Source organism: Chrysoperla carnea, chromosome 1, assembly GCF_905475395.1.
Source record: "Chrysoperla carnea chromosome 1, inChrCarn1.1, whole genome shotgun sequence".
In the NCBI taxonomy this organism is placed as follows: domain Eukaryota; kingdom Metazoa; phylum Arthropoda; class Insecta; order Neuroptera; family Chrysopidae; genus Chrysoperla; species Chrysoperla carnea.
The window spans coordinates 37,141,997-37,162,544 of NC_058337.1; the positions used below are offsets into that span (position 1 = coordinate 37,141,997).

The following is a 20,548-nucleotide window of genomic DNA, read 5'->3' on the forward strand; positions in this document are numbered from 1 at the left end:
GGAAATTATTGAATAATAGATACCTGTCACGCAGGATCTATGGTTTCTTGTAACCCCCCCCCCCCCCCACTTATATAATGAAAGCGGACACATTACTTTCAAAACAATTTTGTAATAAAATTTGTACATGATCCTTCCATTTTTGTCAAAACAAAATTTGGTTCAAACTCGCAATTTTGATAGTTAACGTCAGTAACATTCGCGCGTTCTTCCATTCCAAATAACCTGAGACATTAAATGAGGAATGTGCTTCTTTGCCGTAAGACCAATATCCCCTTAAACTATAAGACCAATAACATGTTAATTTGAGTATTCTTCGCCCCAACCTCCATTGTTTATAATAACTCGGTAAAAAAAACCTGGCGGGACTGAGTAAATGCGAACTTAATAGAAATAAGCAAGTTCTATTATCGAGTTGCTTGTGGAAAAATTTTTGCATCTCGTGCACCCTTTCACAGATCATAAAAAATAGAAATATGATCTCCTCATTGTTTCAACCCTCAGCAAAGAACCTTGAAGGTATGATATCAATGAGCTTCTAGGTCGTCGACTAGAAAGTATAAGCTTGCAAAACAGATAAATGTAATTCATATTTGATCATTCTTCAGAAGAGAAATAGCTGTTGAAAATTTTAAAATTTGATGTGATTTATTTCAATTTGTAAGTTGTTTATTTTTATGTATGTCCTTTTTTTTTTCTACATTACACAACAAATATGTCGTTAAAAAAATGATAAACTATATATGTTTTGTCACACATACAATACGTGCCTCTTTTTTATATTTTATCAAAATCTATTGTGTATGCAAACTGAATTCAGTTTCTACTGAATTATTGTTATTACCATGGAGGTTATAAAGAAGGAGAACGATCGCAATAGAAAATATTGTCCCCAAAATATGGACAAAGTAAGTGAGGTGCTGGGATCGCTAAGTTGTCTCATTAAATGCGGGCTGTTGTGCGCTAATATACTACTTACCGACGACAACGCGGCTGGTGGCTGAAAAATGAACTATAAATTCTACAAATTTTCAGGGACAGGTGCGCTAATGCTTTAGTACATAGCGATCGTTCTCCTTCTTTATAACCCCCATGGCTATTACATAGTGGTTTAGTATGTAGCGATGTTTGAAAACAAACTTATATTTTGATAACCACAATGAACCTGATAGAGTTCTATCAAAACAAAGTGGCACTGAGTAAGAGATATATATGTATGTGCACTCATATCCACACTCTCTCTTGCTCAGTGCCACTTTGGTTTAATAGAACTTTACATAACACTCTACAGGCTTAATGAAAAAATATTCAAAATAAATTTCATTTATTCAAATTATAATTACAAACGCATGCTAAAAATATTCGGGTAAATAACCTACCAGAAATCACGTTGAAAAAAAAATGCTCCCATATGTAAAAGCTTAAGCACCATGAAGTCAATTTTGGATGGTACAGTTGAGTATAGGTGAAAATTGAGCGGTCAACGGTTCAAACGGTAACGGCTGGCTTTCTTCCGTTTTTTGGATTTCCGGAACTTTACGTGATTTATTTCTGTACGGCATTTATGTAATTCGTTTCAAATACTTATGCAGAGTTAGTATTCGGCAACGTAGCACACATTTGCTGGTGCAGAGGTGAGACACCAAGGGATGTGACATTCAATTCTCATCTGTACTAACCTGTATCGCGCAAAACTGACGCTATGGTGCTTAAACTTACTTTTTCATATAGAAGAATCTATTTCAACATAGATCCTGGTGAGTCATTTCACCCGAAAAATTTATGCGTGGGTTTGTAGTATATTAGTTAATGCTCAGTTTTTTAAGGTTATTATGATATTTAATATATTAAAAAAATTAAATTAAATTCAGATGAAAAATTTAATTTGAAACAATTTGTATTGGAATTTATCGAGCAATGAACCTATTGTCAAATTTTATTATTGCCCTAGATGAAATTGAGAATGCACAAGTGAAAACAAATAATTGACTGAGTTGATTCCTGAAATACCCTGTATAGAAAGTTTTGAATGTCAGTGCTTGCATTATTATATCATGAATAAGGATATGAAATGTATCAAGGTATATTAAGTTAAAAATAGGTTTTCATTAAATCACCTATTAAGTCCATCCGTCCGTCTGTAAACACAATAACTCAAAAGCGAAAAAGAAATCTAGCTGAAATTTATATAGCGTGCATAGAACGTAAAAAGTGAGGTCGAGTCGTAAATGAGCAACATAGGTCAAACGGGTCTTGTGTCCGAAGGACCCATCTTGTAAACCGTCACAGATAGAACAAAAGTTTAAATGTAAAAAATGTTTTTTATAAAAAAATAAACAACGTTTGTTTGAAACGCGTGAGAGTGAAAATTACACCCGATTATGTGGTATGTATGGGAATATCAGGAATATTTTGCTGAAAAAACATTCCCCTTAAATTTTTTTCTGTAACTTTATTATTTTTCGAGTTATTTAACGACAAAGACATTTTTTTTGTATTTTATGAAAAAATTTTTTGCATTTAAGTTTAAATTTAAAAAAATTGTTTATCCGAAACTGATGGAACTTGTTAAGCTTATTGCCAGTTCCGAAATAAAGTTAATTGGAAAGCATTAATTTTAGTTCCCGTGGTAACTTTATCAGTTTTTGTACTGGATAAAACATTAATATACTTTTGATAAACTTTGTTTTCATCAAAGCTCCGTCAATTTTCTTGCAAATGACTGGAAAGTTTTCATGGTTTTATACTACTTTAAAAAGTGTACGATATACTTTTTTCAAAAAAACGTCAAAGTTTTCTATTATAATCGCCAATAACTTGGAAAGTATTGCATTTTCTAAATATGTTTTAGTGATACTTTTTGCTTTGAATTCATTCTTATATCGATTTCCATTGTTATTTTCAGCATAAATTTTTCCACCCCCCAAGAAGAGGTGTCTCTCACACCCTGGGCAAGATCGCACAAATTTTGTGTTAAACGTCTTTAAGTAAGCCTTAATGCAGAGTCGCAAAGTTTTTATAAAGATTCATTAACTGTTCGGCTCTCCACTATTTCAATAACGTGAACGGCATGAGAGAAATTCAATCTACCTATGACAATGCCAACGGTCCAACGACTGTTGTGATTATTTTTCTTTAAATAATAACGTAATTCGTTTTATTAACGTTGTACTATAAAAATGAAAGTCTCCAAGTTTATAATATTTATAATAGAAAATATAAATCTCATTTTCAAAAAAAATATAAGTTTATAGAGTTGAGACCACAGACCTGAATTTAATATGTATTATGCTCTTTGATTGCAATGTTTTGTTGAAGTTTATATTCCTACCCCTCCCCCCACATATTTAATAGTAATACACATTTAATAAAGTTCCGTATAGTAGTACTTACTGTAGTTAGTGGAGTTATAGCAGAGGCTAAAAACATGCATTATTCCGAAATAATTAAGTCAAGTTTAGATTTCCCTAAAAGTTTTTGATATCACTTTTCATAGCTTCAGATAAATTGCTATTATTGCTCTAAAAGCTTTTGTATGTCGAATCGGTAAAGAAACTCACGTATTTAAAGCAATATTTATATGTGAATTTTATCCCCAGTTTAACAAATTTGGATCCATAAGAATTTTTGTTTAATCTTCGTAAAAATAGAAGTTTAATTTAATTTTTATTACAGAAAAGTACTATTCCATAAATTAGTATTCCAAACTTGAAATATCACCCCTAAAACAATTTAATAAATCTAGCCCTGATTAATTCTTCTTCACTTCATTTATCAGATTTTTTATGACATATATTTTTTCAAGAATAATCTGTAAAAGTTTCCGATTGTTACTAGATAGAGATGGTAGAGTTGAAATGGCTGAAATGGGTTTTTATTCTTCATTTAAGCCCAGTTTAACTGACTCCACTTAACTAATTCGTTTAAAAGTTACAGCAAATTTCTTTAAGCGGGGCCAGGAAGGTGCTCTCTTCATTCACTATATTCCGAAATCTAGGTTTTTTAACGTTTACGAAAATTTTAAATGTATACGTAAAATTTTCCGAACTTTCAAATGGCGCTATACTAGACGGAAATGGAGAAGACTAACAAAAAAGATGGCTGAAAAATTACGTAAAAGAACAATTTCTAATATTTCTTGACATGTTCAGGGACACATTGTTAAAAGTAATGAATTCCTCGAATTTGTCCGATTTAAAAACCTCTGTTTATTCTACCATTGGAGGATACGATACAATCGTATACTACATATTTAGAATAATTTTATTGCCACATTATTTTACGACTAAACAACGTAGTAATAGTAAGATAAGTACTTGTTTGTATGTCTGTACGAAATTTATACAAACAAAATAATACAACTGTAATATTATTTTAGATATGAACAGAAATATTATTTTAATATACTTTAATTTAAATACAAATACAACATGCTTGAAAAGTGTTCGCTTTAATGATTTATGTACATTATTGAATTCTAAAAACCTCTCAGTTCCAAAAATCTGCTTCTTTTTTGACAAATTGTATCATTTTAATCATGTGCTTTTTTTCAAGTAAGCAACATTTTTTTCGAATTCATTGATTCATAATTAAAAAATTATTCTATTCACAAATTATATTTTTCTTGGAAAGAATGTGTAAAATAACTGGTAATATTAATTATTAATTTAATTGCTAGATGGAGTGTTCCTTCATGGTACTTCTAACGACATGCGTCAAAAAATATTTTTGCACGAAAAATTCGAAAGAATTTTTCAACGATATACAGTTGTGAAAATGTCTTAAGACCATTGATCGTCTCTGTAAGCTCCCATAAATTTTCATAGTTGTCGATATTTAACATGTAAAAGATAGGAATTCATACTATTTAGAAGACATTTTTGAATATTTTTAGTTCGCGTTTTTGCTATGGAAAATAATTTGCGTAAAAAACTATAAATATGTAAATAAACAACTTGGGAATTTTTTGAAACTAACTAGGATGTAATTGATTGTTTAGTTTACGAAAACACAATAAATAAAGATTACTTTTTGACGAATATCTAGTTTACTTCAGAAATGAATTGAACAAGCGACAGCGTTGCTGTGAAAACGAAATGCAATAGTATAGACAGGCGAACAATATATTATTGTAGTATTGGTTGTATAGGTTGACAGATTTACTTAAGTAATATACTACTATTTAAATAACTATATTTTTTCTCTTTTAAAGATATCGTGTTCTCTCTTATGTCGTAAAAAAGATCTTAACTGGGGAATATCATTCACTTAGCGGGTGCCCCGTTGACTAAGCTGAAATTATAGTACTTTGCGGTATGTGTCTTTCTGAATGTAGTGTAGTGCAGATCAAGCGATTAAATTTTCAGTCTAATCATAACGATAATATTCAGTATGACCATCTCTCAATTCACTTTATTACTTTTAGCGTGACGTCTGTAGGTCCTAAAAGAAACAGTATAATGTTGTATTTTTAATTTGGAACTAATGTTCAGTTGCATATATTCTATTTTATACTTCCTTGTACATGTCACAAATTTTCAGATCTATTTTGATTTTCCGGAAATCCATTTTAGCTAGTTTATAAGCGTATCAGAAAGTTCATATGGGATTTTTTTTAATGATGAATGAAATAAACATTAAAAATTGAAACTATTGTTTCGAATTATCTGCTTTAGATGAAACAAAAAATTTACGTATAGATCTATTATCAATACAATTTAGAAGACTAAATATTAAACAATGTGTATAGAAAATGGTTGCTGTCATTTAAAGGGGTCATTATTTGCATATATAAGATATAACGATATACATTCTACTAAAAAGACTCTAACAGGATATTTTAATAATATATCATGGTATTAGATGCTAAATTCTAGCAGAAAATGATATTGTAAACATATGAAAAACTTAATGATATACTTTGAAATCGATTTATAATATTTTTATAAACTCCAAGGTGCTAAAAAAGGTTATTGACGTTTTATCGTATCTCAATAGATAAATAAATCATAGTATAAAATTATTATAATTGAATTTGCTGTAACTGTTGCAGTTTAAGCTATTCATGAATTTTGGCCGTTCATTAACTTTTCTATCTTCAAAACTAGTAATTTGTTACCCAATTCTGTCTGTATTTATGAATTTTTTCTAATTTGTTACGAAAGAAGAAGCTTTGAAGCATATCTATGTCGGAACCAAATGTTTTATTTTCAAAATACTTAGATCGAAACTAAGTGGATTTGACTGAAGATTATTATGTCTCGAAACATTTCTAGTATTAATTAATATTGATTTTGGGATAACTACACCATGCATTTTGGGATAAACACATATTTCATTTAGTATAGACCGTGGGGCAGAAAGAGTGCTTTGTTTAAATGATAAATACATACTTGAAACTTCGAGGATGGCTTCCTTTTGGTGATTCTTTTGTAATTTTTTTTTAAAATAAAATAGAATATAACTTATTATTAAAATATTATCATAATATAATTAATAATATTTATAGAAATAGAAATTCGAATTATTGTTTACTTTCAAACAAAAGATAATATCGTTTTAGTATTGAGATTTTATAATAAAAAAAGAGAAAAAACAAATAATCAAAGATACAGAAAGAGAGGCCTCTTGTTGAGAATTGAGAGAATTTTTGTTGAATTTATTATTTTCATTAAAAAATTTAGAGAATAGTAAGTAACTTATATTTCGAGTTTTAAAGAAATATAGTTTCTAACATGTTTTTTTTACCTTATTATAATATTCATGCAAAATAACTCAAAGTTAGTACAAATTTTACCTCGGCCAAGGTGAGGCTAGTAAACATTGTACCCAGGCCGAGGCCAGGCGAGGCTCATATTTAAAAAAGCGAGGCCAGGCGAGCTGATATCAAAACCTCGTACCTCGTTAAACACTATCAATGAACCTTAACCTCCTTTTTAAAATTAATCTTTTTCAAATTCATAAACTTCAACTTCGAAACAGGAGAATATTTTCTTTCCTAGCCCCAGAGCTGACTCTACTGGTATCTTTATCTTTCTGTATAAAAAATATTGTTTCCCCAACAACCATTGAAACAGGTAAATTATTATCCAAACTAATAAATGGCCCTTACATATAATTCGTCGTGTAGAGCCACCTGGAGTAAGACACCTTCAGAGAACTAAAATAGTAAAAATTTCCAGGGAGTTGCAAATCTGTTTTAAATTAAAAACTATAATCTGTGCATTACATGCTTGTGAGACGAATCGAAATTTCATGTTTGTAACTGTCATTGAGTAAAAAGAGAAAAGTTAAGAACTCAGTAAACTGTAGCGTAATTTAATAATAATTTTAATATCATAATTACAAAGTTGGAATTTTGTTTTTTATTTTCATGTAAGAAATACTTCTTACATGAAAATCTTATTGAATGACATGACAATGTAGGTATGTCTTTACATATTGCTTCATACCTGACATAATTATTTTAACACAATATTAAATTTAATATATGTATTATGAAATATAAATATGATGTACAGGGTATTTCATTTTTATATTTCGAAAATTGACTGGAAAATCATAAAACGCGAAAATACGAAGCGGCTCATTTTTTTACCAAGTTTGACCGCATTTTCCGGGGGTGTTTAAAATTTTATAAACTATACTTGGTAACACATGTCTCCATGTTTAAACATTAATGTGCCAAAGATTGAGGGTTAGGAAAAATATTTACGAAAAACAACAGCGGCTTCTTTCTGATAAAAACCAAGAAGCTGGTACAAAAATATGTCGTACCAATAAAAAGAACAAAGTTGACTCATTCCTTCTACTAAATGAGCCGATTCGTGTTTTCGCTTTTTATTTTTATTTCCGTTATCGAAGCATAAAAGTGCAAATATTTTAAAAAATTATCCTGTCTATAAAATATTGTAAATATTTGGAATATTTGAGCACGTTTCCTTGCTAACTGATAATATATATTTTAGATCAATTTCTTAAATCATGTTTCTAATAATATCTAATCTATTAGAAAATAAACAGAATATATATTATTAATCGTGTATAAAATATGTATTGACACTGTGTTAATAATATTTCTGAAGGTGTTTTATTAAAGGGATTAAATCTGAATCAAAATTAAAGGCTGAATGGAAAGCAAATATGACACTACTTTTATTTAATTTTGGATCTAAGGAAACCTTGGAAATCGACAATGTAGATAGATGGTTCATACCAATATCACATCAGATCAGGGTTTGCGTTTTAGGTCACGTGATATACAGTTTAAAAATTACTATTTTTAATTTTAATATAATAAAAGAAAATTGTGCTTTTATGACTCGAAATCAGAATATTTTAGTATATTTTTACATAAATTTTAAGTTTTTTCAAATTTCATAATTTATTTTTCACTACCGAAAGTACCCTATTGTCACAGGTTGGATTAGGCCATTATTGGTGAAAGGATCTATTTCGGTTTGAGTGGACAATAGACAACCCGAAATTGTTGCACGTACTTTTACAAATGTTCGAAATTCTAACTATTTAATAGATAAATATGTTTATACATGCAGTAAAGAAATGGTGGAAGCGCATGTAACTTATGGCTGCATATACATTCATTATATCCTTTTACATTTATTTGCGCTTCCACCTAGTTACTAAACAGATTAGTTAATATGGTAACGCATTCGACATGTAGCAGTATTAGATATATCGATTGCATGCAAACTGTTGACTTGTCGAACTAAATGTATGTGCATCATAATGTGTATTCATTTAAAGCAATGTAATCAAAATGCATCTAAAGCAATATAATGTATTCAAGCAAAATGTTGAAAAAAAAACTTCGATAACATGTTTTGTCAAAAGATGTACTTATTTGATCCAGTTGTGTAGTTGATCGCTTTTCAATATGAACAGACGTTCTATTTGATCTATGGTGGTTGGGCTGGTATTTTAAGTGATTGGTTGTATAGCTTCGAATGGCTGTTTTTGTATTTTGTACATGGTAAATATTCAAATATACACAGTTCAACAACACAAATATACAAACGTGGATATACTCGAGGAGAAGTATCAAATGGTCTATAGGTTAAGTTGTAGTTATAATTTACTGAATTCTTTAATTCTTTTGAGACAAATTACGTCTCAAAAATTAGGAAAGGTAATTAGGTAATATTTTATTTCGAAAACTGATATCATAAACTGTTATTTCATGTCTCAAATAAAAAAATTTATAGTTTCATAAAAAATGTCCCGTGTGCTTCTTAACATTTTTTTTAACTACAAGATGTTCAATATGAATTCTTGGTATATAAAGCCTATCAGAAAATTGTTGATCGGTCGAGAATTTATAAGAAAGTTGTGTGTTACCAAAAACACGATAAGCATCTTAGCAAGCCATTTAAGGTATTTTTTCTACGTTTCATAATAAAATTAAGCAAAAGTTAATGATGATGATAAGAGTATAATGCCTGAGGTAGTCACAGGCGTTGACTACCAAGGATTTCCACACACTCCTGTTATATGCCAAGCGTTTATGACAGTTATTGACAGCCAAGTTTATGGCAGTTTTTATAAGTCTAACCTTTGATTTTTTGAAGAAAGTTAATCCTTCTACGATTCCTTTTTCTTCTTCTCTCCATGCTTCCAGTTGACACTACACTTTCAACTCTTCCTTCGCGACGTATGTGACCTAAGAAATCAAGTGATCTTTTTTCTATTATTAGCTAGCTATCGCCAGAACCACATTTTTACTGCTTGTGTTCTCTTCCATATCGCATAATCAACCAGCTTTCAACACCATATAGCATTGTTGACCAAACGCAATATTTTAATAATCTTGATTTGGTTTTTAGGCTTTATTGTTGTTAAGGTAGTACCAGCATGAAATCACTTTTCGACAGATTTGGCCGAATTTTTTTTCTCGGGTTTATAATAGCTTTATTTATGAATTCCTAAAATTTCATAATTTTTGACCGTTTAGATCGCGAGGTATTTAAAGACAAAGTTCGCGATTTTGAGGGTCATGTCCCATTTAAAGCATGTAAAATGTCCGGTCTCTCCAACTATTTTTTATGATATTATTATATATTGAAGAAAAAGTAGAAAAAAATGTTTATACAATATATTTCTAAAAAAAAAATTTAGAAATTAATTTTCACTTTCGAGATATTAATTTTGACGTAAATTGATCGAAATTGGGACGTTGGCATAATTATTTCCCATTTTAAACGGTCAAAATTTCTGAAACTTTGGGAATTAATAGTAAGCATTATTAAATTCTTAAATTTAATTTTTCGTTAAATTCTGTCGAAAAAAAAATTGTACCATTGCTTTAACATAGAAACTGCAAATACCATGCTGGAAATACCTTAAAGATTGTTTTTACTTTTTTCAAGTTTTGTTTCGCGAGATTAAGCTTGTGCTTGTTTCGATTTCACATTTCCCGTACTCTGTTAAAATAAGTATTTAGCTTTATCTATATTTTTTATTAATTTATTGTACATTGTGAACTGAAAGTCTGTTTTTGATTTATTGTTTGTCATAATAATGCACTCTGTTTTATATCTATTAATTTTTAAACGTAGAACTTCACTCTCTTGCACTACTTTATTAATCATGTTTTTTAATTCGTTCGGATCGTCACTTATGAGTACTGCAAAGTCAGTATAGTCAAAAGTTAATGAACAGGAAAAGGACGCTTAGCATCATATAACTCCACTCTAGCACATGATTTAAATATCACGTACAGTATGAATTCGGGCTTCTTTACTTTGGCCACTCTATACTCTTCTGATGTGTGAATTAATCATAGGAGGCAATCAAACATCGTACAACTCCAGCTAAACTCAAAGATCATTTTACGTCTTTTCGAGCAGTTAATATTATGAAAAAAGAAAAATTCCTTAATTCGTTGTGTCTACTCCAAAAAGCGCTCTCTCTACTCATACTGAAAGTGACACTCTGTAAAATATGAATATGTTGTTGTGTTGCTAAAATGCTTTCATCTACTTAGCAACACCATTTGTGAATATTGAATTTTAGTGTTTGGGACAGGTAATAGAAGGGTATGGTGATGATTTGATCATCACGTCTCTTTAACCTTTTGTTACTATTAATAGATTGATTATAAATAGGTAATGTTGTTGTTGTTGTTGCTGTTGTTCAATGTATATGTAGCTATTTACTACAGTAGACTGATATTACTTACAGTAACATGAAATTATTACCAACAAAACAATTTATAGTTATAAAAGTGGCGTAAATTTTTTCATACTTATTTGCAACAAGTCAAAATTTTGTGTGCTTACAGTCCTTAAGTACTTAGGTAGATCACGGCACAGAGCAAGAGCGGTATGGAGAGGACTGTCCTTTTTAATAAATGAAAAGCCCACATAGATTCATATAGAGGAAGGCTAAATAAAGTTTTTTTTTTCAGATAAGAATGATGAAAAAAGAATTGATATAAAATCTCTGTTATTTATTATTCAAACTTCTACTCGATCGTGTATGGAATAATTGTATAAGGCTCTAATAACTGCGCCAAAAAGTTTTACTATTACAAAAAAAGTTGCTAGAATTGTATTTGGACTAAAAAAAAGACTGAAAGTTATAGAGGCATATTTGCAGATATGGAAACTTTGACGTTTCACAGTGTTTATGCACTTGACTTGTAATAGTTTTTCCTACAGAATAAAAATTATTTCAATACAAAGAAGTAAAGAAGCATGTTAGTTACGTGAACCCCCTTATGCGTTTACAAATGTGTAGGTTTAGGACCTCGAAATCAGGAAATTTGCCATCATGATAAATTTATTTGTAAGGGATTATATTCCTTAAATATTTGACTTCTCAGTTGAATTGATATTAATAAGTTCATTGAAATGTATTATTTATTTTTATATTATAACATATTAATGCAACTGAGAAAATATTTTAGTTTAAAAATTAAAAATTTTTATGTACTTCTTCTAAGTACCACTTGAATTCTAAATCCTTAACCGAATCACACTATGAGTGATACTCGGAAGGCATTTGATCAGGTGCCGGCTATGGTATCTATGGTTTTCTACGGTTTTCCATTAGGTTGCCACAAAGGTTAATACCGAGAGAGTTTCTAACAAAGTCAGCCACAGTTGCATACCTTGCCCTTCCTTTCATTTTCCCTATCCCTTTATATGATATGTTATGTACAGCATTTTTATTGTTTAAAAAAATGAATTAATTAAATTGAATTTTAAGTTTTGGACGCGGTAAATTTTTAACTTCCCCACAATAGCTTAAAATTGATGAATGTCAACTTTTTGCTTATTCGAATATGAAGATCAACACTATCGGTTTTTGTTTGATACTAAACAAAACAGCTTGCACCTAATATCATACTTGGGTTAGTATCGAACCAAAGCCTGGTAGTAAAGTCAACAATGTCGAAGAGTCAATTATCTTCTTATTAAAATAGTAAAATAAGCAGATTATTGACTTGTTTCCAATAAATCAAAAAAGGTACGATAGCTTTATATCCATTATTTTGTAAATGATCAAAATAGAAGGAATAGTTGAATAACTATTATTTATTATTATTTTGAAATGAAAGACAATATTTGCATGTCTGTTTAAGTATTTATGGGTGATAATTAACCTGTATAATGTTTTAATGAATTTAATTCCTAGTTCTCTCTTGCCAAATATACTTTCTGAACCCATAGCTAACAACATTTTAATTTGCCTTATAAACTTATTTCATTTTAAATTGCTTAATAAACACTGGCACAGGGATTTAGTCTTATAAAAATTGATGATAGACATAATTTCCTTTAGATGTAAAACACTAACAAGTGAAATTTACCAAATTGAAAAAACCGCCGACAAATTTTTCGGGTACGGAACCCTAAACTCGCACTTGAAACATAGCTAAGAACACGATCGTCGATACCACAGACACACACACGTAGCGGTCAAACTTACAACACCCGTTTTTTTAGTTCAGGGGTTAAAAACTAGGATGTAGAATAATTTATACAATAACGTCATTGTTTATAAAATGACAAAATTTGTTTGAAAAATTTTTCCGTAAGTTTTATAAAAAGAAGTTTTGTGAAGACAAAAGCATTTCGCTCAGATCTTTTTTAACCCCCTGTGTTTGTGGTGTCGTAACGCCTAAACAGATGAACCAATTTGGATTTGTTTTTGTTTCGATTGAAAGGTAATTTAATAGGGAACGTTTTCAGCTACGTTTCAAGTGCGAGTTAACGATTCTGTAGCACTAACTAAAAAATAGGCGATGATAATCAAAATCGGTTCAGTTTCGAGAATACTCTAAGAAAAAAGGTAATCTAATGGACAGGGTTTTAACATTCGTTTCAAGTTCGAGTTTAGGGTTCCGAACCCAAAAAATTACCCGGAAGTTTTTTGAATTTTGTAAATTTCACTTGTTTAAAAGGCTACAATAATAAAGAAACTATTAAGGAAAAAATACAAGAGGCGTTTACAACAAAAAATGACAAGAAATAGGAAATGTTAAAAGTAAAGATGATAAATTAAATCCAATCCTCAAGTTTGTAACGCTTAAAAATATTGATCATAGGAACCAAATTTTGGTACAGGTGTTTATCACCTAAAGAGTCTATTTCCAGTTGTCTGTCTCTCTGTCCGTCCCCTCGTCAATAACAACGATGACCCAAAAACAAAAAGAGCTATCAAACTGAAATTTTTATAGCGTGGTCATGACGTAAAAAGTGAGGTTCAGTTTGTAAATGAGTAAAATAGGGCAAGGTCTTGGGTCCGTGAACTCATCGTGTAAACCATTAGAAATAGAACAAAAGTTTAAATGCAAAAAATGTTTCTTATAAACAAATTACCAACTTTTGTTTATATAGGCTTATTAACAGTTTTTCAAGAGTGTATCCAAAAGTAAGCTGATTTTTTCCTATTAATGACAACAGTTTATATATTTATTTTAAAATAAAATTATTGATATGAATATAATTTACACAAAGTATGTTTACTGCATCATTATAAAACCGCGACTTAAACAACGACTTAACATTTATGTTACATTAATTAGAGGACATTCAACAATATATAATAATGAAAGTCACTTCAAAACTACTGTTAGGCTTTATACTTTTTAATGAGTATTTTATTTAAATAGACATATGAAGGTATAATAAATAAATATATCCATATAACCACAATTTACTAGACTAAAACCACAAAGTTATATTTTAACCACATTTATAAATATACCTACACAAGTACAAGAAATAAGCAGTTATTTATATCAAGTAAAAGCTAAACAAAACTGTTATAAAATGGGTAAAAGATATTTTCCATAACTTTTATGTGAGAATATATTATTTCAACAATCTACATATTTTACAGGCACATGAAATTGTAACATTCATACAAGGATATTAATAACTGGTGTTACCGTAAATTTTAAATTCCAAATCAGTTTTAATAACCCTCGAACTAAAAAAAAAGGGGTGTTATAAGTTTGACCGCTATGTGTGTGTGTCTGCCTGTCTGTGGCATCGAAGCGCCTAAACGGATAAACCGTTTTTGATTTTTTGTTTTTGTTTGAAAATTAATTTAATGCAGAGTGTTCTTAGCCATGTTTCAAGTAAAAATTGGCGATGATCTTCCAAATCGGCTCAGTTTGGAAGGGGCTTTAAGGAAAAAGGCAATTAAATGGAGATTATTTTTAGATATGTTTCAAATGCAAGTTTAGGGTTCTTGTACTCGAAATTTTTTTCGGGGTTTTTTTAAATTTTGTAAATTTCCCTTGTTCTTTGTATGATCCAATCGGAAATTCTAATTTTTAGCTATTTCTTGACCCTCTGTGTATTTGTACTAAATCGATAAACCCATGAACCGAACCATTGGTTCAACGTCTATGGCTTATCGGCGTGGAGTATCGATGAAATATTTCCATAAAAAATTTCCATAAGAATTCAATAAAATTATGCCTGTTAATTTGTACAATTTACAAACGTTGTTTGACGAAAGTCGCAGAAAAAGGGAAAAGTATATTGGGTGGCATATTACATATTACGCAAAGGATAGAATTGTTTCGTAAACTAACATATCACATTATTCACACTATTTAGATACAATTACTTAAAAAAATAATATAGTTAGTAATTAAAGACAAAGGGTAATGAAATATATATTAATAAAGGTAATGAAAAGTATATTAATTTGCCTATCTTACTAATATAATATACAGCCTAAAATTATACATATCTCTGTAAAGTTGCGTTGAAATCGGTTCGCACGGAATAAGTAGTTCTTGTAATCCAGAATAAAGATAGCCCAAGTAATTACAAGTACAATTTATTTTCTCTTAATTCTTGCTTTTCGCACCGTGCATGAGTTTTCCTTCAGGAATTTCCATTGAAAAAAATTATTTATGAATTTGCGTCTTTTATTTCATAATTTGTAGCGCAACAAGTTTAGTTAAGGTTCAATAATTTTTATTTGACATTTACTATGCCAATAGAAAATTATCTTGATATCGAATTGACCATATTACCCATAAAAATTTAAAACTAGACTTGATATCATGATAAAATTTGAAAGTGAAATTAAAATTGATTAACACGAAGAAGTTATTCAAGTTGCCCATTTCCTTTTAGCAAAACAAAGTTTTATATGTAATCTCGATGCCGATACCCATGTATGACGTCACTTTTGGGTATCTTCCACTTGTTTAACCGACTTCAAACAAAAAAGGATGAAGTTCTCATTTCGACCGTATTTTTTATGTTTGTTACCTCAGATCATTAGACTGGGAGAACCAATTCTGGTGATTTTTTCTATTTAAAGCTGGTGATTTCCGTATGGTCTTATTTCAATTTGGTCCAGTTATGACAGTGGCATCTATCCGAAAACCATATACCTGTCTTAACTTTGCATTAAGTATGTGCGCGACAAATGGACGAATAACTCAATATCACGCCAACCAATTTTAATGATTGTTTTTTTAGTGACAAAATAGTGTTCAGTCAATAGCTTCAGATTCACTCAAAATAAAAAAATAAAAAACTTTAAACCAAAAAAAAAACCGACTTTAAAAAGTAAAAAAATAAAAATACACTATAAAGTGAAAAATAACGATAATATAATCTAGTTATAATTATATTATCGTTATTTTATAAACGTTATACTATTTAAACGTTCATATCTTGCATACTAGTAAAGGTTCTTACCGTTAAAGTCCGATAACCTATTACATGTAAACAATAAAAAAATAGTCACATTTTCAGTAAAACTTGTGATTTATTGCAAATTTCATACGCAAAATTCACCCAGAAGGCTCGAGATCGATTTCCGATATCGGAACCAAAATATGAAGTCTTGAGATAAATCTTCTTCTGGAAAATGAAATCTAATTGCGCGAAATAATAAAATGATACTTCAAAGTCAGAATTTATTATTCGAATGAAAATTTATACAAATTATGTTGTTATGGTAATTGCAACGGCACAGCCTTCCTTGTACTATTAATTACCTGAATAATTAATAGCTAACGGAAAGATGTGTCCGTTACAAATTGAATTCACTTGTCCGTTCACCTACTTTGCACACAGGTAATACATATACAAAACTATAATTTTGAATATCCTTGTATAAAGTTCAAATATTATAATATATTTATTTTAATTTTTGTGTATACTGTTATTTAAACTACTTTAATTTAGATTTTTAATAATTGATAAGACTTTTCTGTGTCTGTCTGTACACACTATAATGAAAAACCGTAATAGTATATTCTATTTGATACAGTGGTGATAATATCCTCTAGAATTTTAACTACAATTCCTGTCTATACAATTTTCATTTTACCTTTTAAAATAAATATACATAGTCATACTATAAAAGTATTTTTACTACATGCTATTAAAGTTTAATTCGTAAACATAAGATGATGTAATTCAATTATATCATGGTTTGAAATAAATGTATATAAAAAATTAGATTTTATTTTAAAGACTTATTAAACAAATGAATAAAGTATTTTAACATCCACTTTTGATTCAAAAGCCGATTTTGGAAAATAATCCGAATTTCAGGAAACATAAAAATAAAACATTTTCGTGCTTTAAACTGTGTTTTTTAAATTTAAAAGGTTTTAGAAACGTGCTATTGTTAAATATAAGCCACTAACAATGAATAAATAATTTTAAAACGAATATATAAAAAATGGCTCAAAATTAACGCAAGATTCGAAAATTTGTCCATTTTCTTGACACTGAAAAAACAAAAACAACTATGAAGCTGGCAGTTTAGTGTTTTCTAAAGTGGAAAACTCGACGAAATAGGAACGTGTTTTCAGTATTGGGCAAGATTTAGAAAATAAAAACTTAAGTAGCTACAGTTGGCGATTTTCATATAAACTAGGTATTATTGAAATTTTACTTCATTCAGTATTCAAATTTAGCTTCGTCAAGTGTGAAAAGATAAATTAAAAAAAAAAAAATTCAAAGAAATAAGTTCATAATTGACCGCCTAAATAGTTAAGCATTATTGGATTTAAAGTTAAGCATTATTGGATTTTTTCCATGAAGTTTTTTGAAGTTTGAAGTTTCTGACAACAAGTCTGCGACCACTCACGGCTGGAGGGCGAACAATTCAGATCTGTTTCATTACTATTCAGCTACATTTATACAAAATGGTCTATGCAAATTTCGAGAAAACAGACTTCTGTGTACCATCAAAATCTTGGAATTTTACCTGATATGCTATAAATTTTACCGGATATGCCATTCTATTAATGACCCTATACTTCAAACTTTTAACTAAAAAACCGTGTTTTATATCAAAAGTACTTCTTGTTCTTCAGTTTCTGTTAGACTGAAGTATAGAGTGAGAACTTTGTGAATAAATTATTTGGCATTTGAAGGTAATATCGGGTTTTTTGTCCTGCATTTAAAAGTTTCATCATTCAATTTAAATGACTATTTACATATTCACAGCACCCGAGCCTGTTGAAAGAGTAAAACGATGGATGAAGGGAATATGCTTCAAACATTGATTAGGTTTATTTAATAATTTTATCTTGACGCAACGGTGGATGGCTTTTGGAATTTTTATTATTAGAAAATACACAATTTTTTAAAGACTTCTACTATTATGAAGCAAATTATATTCAAAAATAGGTATATTCGCACCGTGCGTGAGTTTTTTTGGAGGCGTTTCCATGGTAACGATACACTACTTTAATTATAGAATTGTATGAATGCATATATTGTATGGATTGCATTTATGACTTACATTGAAAATTTAATATTATTGTCTCACAAATTTAAATAAATAATTATGATAATTTACATTTGAAAATAATATTTGTGCAATTTGATTATTTTCACAATTTTTAATGCATTAAGTTTAATTAATTAGTGTTTTTCAATAAATTTAATTTGATATTTTCTATAACATTAACATGTAAAGAATTGCAAATTGGTCATAACAGCGTCCTATAACGCCAGAATTTTTCACCGGAAGCGCTGGCACCGATTTTATTGTCCCTACCATGACTACGCACACAACGAATAGGTTCCTATTATATGCATGAAAAATTAATTTTATTATTTGACACATATTTTAAATTAAAAACTCAAGGGTATCCATATATTTTTAAATGTATAATTTAATTTTTTTCACTTGTATGAAAAATAAAAGATAAATTATGCTTAAACTAACACTTAAATGAACATAAAAAATGTCGGGTGGCTTAAAATACTAGACTCGAAAAATGTACTTTTTCCATTCAGTTAACATTTACAGGATGTAACTGAATATTTAGAATAGTTTTTGATTCTAAAAAAGGGTTTTATAAGCTTAATGTGTGCGTGTCTGTGTAGGGTAAAGTAGCATTCCTCTAAGAATTACTTTATAATCATGAAATGAGAATTGCCCAATTTTACACACCCTAATGTGTAAGACTGAGCGATTTGAATTTCTATTATTTCGACGTTTTGTCATTGAATTTCCTTATTATTTTGAACCGTGTTGGAACAAAACTGTGTCTTACGTTATCTTTTTATGTGTGTCTGTCTACGACATAGTAGCTCCTAAACGGGTTAACCGTTTTTGATTTAGATTTCCTTGTTTGAAAGGTAATATAAGCGAAATTCTTCTTAGTTGTGTTTAAAATGCGAGTAAAAAGTTCCGTACCGGATATCAACTAGAAAAGAGGTGATGATCTTCTGACGGATTTGCAGATTTTCTTAAAATATAGCTTTGAACACTTTCGATGAATTTACCTAGAGAAAAATCAAAACTATCTTATCCGTTTAGGAGCTACGATACCACAAACGAATTGATCTGGGAGTTCCTGTAAATTTTGAATTTTATGTTATTTATTTTGAATAAAATAAAAATTAATAATAACACATTGTGAAGCTTAGAAACACATCTATCATGTAATGATGCAACACTGGAACCAAAACTGGCAACAACTTCCACTTACTAAGCTCCATGGAATACGTGATACTATTTTCGACAAGCTACCAACCCTTGACCGTCAAGAATATTGTACCATCATTATATTTCGGATTGGACTCACAAACATGTGCCATATCCATCTTATAACAAAAACTAACCCAAGCCGATGCCCACACTAAAACTGAATAATGTCAGTGAATCACATAGTTTCACATTGTCAAGAATACCAACAAGAAAGAAATAAAAATGAACTACCCTCGGAAGCCAAAGAAATCCTTAGTAATCCAAAAAATTTCCAAGGCCTCTTCAAATTTGTTAAAAACAATAACTTAATCATATGAATAATAACACATTTTTAACTAAACATGTAAATAATGTATAAATTTCCGCGGTCGCTAACGACCTAGACGTTAAAAAGACCTTAAATAAAAAAAAAAAAATACCCTGCTAGCAACGAGCTCACGTCAACAAAGTAAAAAGTTAAGATGTTTAATTGTGCTAACTAGTATATTTTGCAACATTTGTTTGTTATTCTCAGTGTAAAAACCCGAACTGCGATAACTGCACACTTTCTATAGGTAATTATGTAAAACCAAAACTGATCAGCAATAACTTTTTTTGAAACGATAAGTTGCAGTTTGGCTGAGATTAAACAGAATGTCGCAATTCTTAGGAAAATAGGTTTGGTAAAGTACAGAATGAGATTTCTAATCAGGCTGAAAAAATTTTTATTATACGATAAAATACAACTTTGAAGAAACTATTTCTCACCTCATTATTTTCTTTTCCCTTTACTTATTCAGATCTCAGTGTTGACATAGTAGCTCAATAAACAGCCCGCTTCACACATTAATATTAAAAAAAAAAAAAAAAAAACATATTTAATAAACATTGTAAACGACAGATCTTGTGCTTTAATCTAGTTAGTTAATTATTGAGACAACTTCAACACAATATGACAAATATGTAATTTGTATTGCATAAAAACTTACCAAATGGAAATGGATATGAAATTTGATTACTATATAATTTTTCAGTTTTTTGCAATATTAAGAATGTTTTTTGCATACAGTAATAATAAATTTTTATTTTTTTGTGTGAAATTTTATGTCTT

At 29.5% G+C, this 20,548-nt stretch overlaps 1 protein-coding gene across 1 annotated transcript in view; it reads right to left on the reverse strand.

The window, feature by feature from the left end:
• The window catches only part of LOC123304024 (adenylate cyclase type 6), a 229,251-nt gene that overhangs the window by 89,831 nt on the left and 118,872 nt on the right, over window positions 1-20,548 (reverse strand). The window lies entirely within an intron of this gene.